This window comes from Octopus bimaculoides, chromosome 25, assembly GCF_001194135.2.
Source record: "Octopus bimaculoides isolate UCB-OBI-ISO-001 chromosome 25, ASM119413v2, whole genome shotgun sequence".
Lineage (NCBI taxonomy): Eukaryota > Metazoa > Mollusca > Cephalopoda > Octopoda > Octopodidae > Octopus > Octopus bimaculoides.
In genome coordinates this window covers 13285934-13287956 of record NC_069005.1, presented here as the reverse complement: position 1 = coordinate 13287956, position 2023 = coordinate 13285934, and positions in this window count along the sequence as shown.

The following is a 2023-nucleotide window of genomic DNA, read 5'->3' as shown; positions in this document are numbered from 1 at the left end:
CATATATATATATATATATATATATAGACATATATATATATATATATATGAGTAAAAATAAATGCATATATATACATCTATATTTATATACATATTACATAATATACAACCACACACACACACATATATATATTGAAAGGGAGAGAAAGAGAGAAGGGAGGAAATAAATTGAGTAGTATATCTTTTTATATCTTTTTACCCCCCACCACCACCCGACTACACAGGCAGGACCACCATAAAGATGCATGAAGTTACATGAAGTTACTCGAAGATACCGATATACAGACTTAAGAAATCAATGCGGAGGACGTGTGAGTTTAATAGCCAAGGAAGGACATTGAACTTGGGAGAAATAATAACGAAATCTTCCGTGATTTACGCCGACGGTTGATTTAACCCCCAACTAATAAAGTTAGATGTCATTAAATAAATTGATTGTCTTGAATACGTTATGTGAATATGTTGTTATTGTTGTTGTTGCTCCTGTTGTTGTTGTTATTAATGGTGGTGGTGGTGAGAGTGATGGTGAGAGTGACGGTGGTGTAGATAGTATTTTTTGTGGATGCTCATAATTGTTGCGTGCTATGATGTTTAGTGGCGATGCGTAGGTGTGTTTGTATGTATATGCATTTGAATACATACATACATGCATTCACACACACACACACTCACACACACGCACACACACACGCGGACACACACATACATATATACATATACACTAATATACATACATACATACATATGTACATATATAAATATACACACATACATACACACACACACACACACACACACACACACACACATATATATATGTAGGCGAGCTGGCAGAAACGTTAGCACGCCGGGCGAAATGCTTAGTGGTATTTCGTCTACCGCTACGTTCTGAGTTCAAATTCCGCCGAGGTCGACTCTGCCTTTCATCCTTTCGGGGTCGATTAAATAAGTACCAGTTACGCACTGGGGTCGGTATAATCGACTTAATCCGTTTGTCTGTCCTTGTTTGTCCCCTCTGTGTGTAGCCCCTTGTGGATAGTAAAGAAATAACACACATATATATATGTAGATATATGCATATATATGTGTGTGTGTGTGTGTGTGTATAGTTACATATACTTAGAAATTACTAAGATAAGTTTCGACCGAAGTTGGCTCAGGCCATGTCTAATTTAATAAAACCATCTGGAAGAGATACACAGTCAGCTCTTGGGCACCATAGCCCGTTCGAGCAGAGAGTTATTTTTTTTATTTTTCAGAGTCATATCATCCGGGTGTGGGTGGCTTGTCTGATATTGGTTGGAGGTAATCATCCAGGGACCGTTTGAATGCCGTGAAGTTACTTTCTTCATTTATGTTGGCTGGCACGATGTTGAAGAGAGCTGGGCCTGTTGAGGTGAAATAGTTCTGTCGTAGTGTTGTGATACGACACGAACATGATTTCTGTAGTGGACGGATGGCACAAGGGCCAAGCCTTGGATGAATTTTAAAGTCGATACCTATATCATTTGGGCAATGTTGATTAAATATTTTCCACATAATACAGATGATATAGTGCTAGTGACAGCGTTGGAGGGAGTAAAGCCTGAGCTTTTTGAGTCGATCTCAATAGTCAAGGCTTGTCATGCTATCTATTTTTTTGTGATTGATCTTTGGGATGGTTCCGGGTTCAATCCTACTGCGTGGAACCTTGCGCAAGTGTCTTCTACTATAGCCTCGGGCCGAATAAAGCCTTGTCAGTGGATTTGGTAGAGGGAAACTGAAAGAAGACGGTCGTATATATATATTTATATGTGTGTGTGTGTTTGTGCGTGTGTGTCTGTGCGTTTGTTTACGTGTGTGTGTGTGTGTGTGTGTGTATGTGTGTGTGTTTGTGTGTCTGTGTTTGTCATCTACCGTCACTTGACAACCGATGTTGGTGTGTTTAGTAAATTTCAGTAAATTTTCTGTATCTTTGTGCAGCTGAAGATTGCTCTGCATTTTACATTTAATGTAATGCTCACATTGCTTAAATAAATGGAGT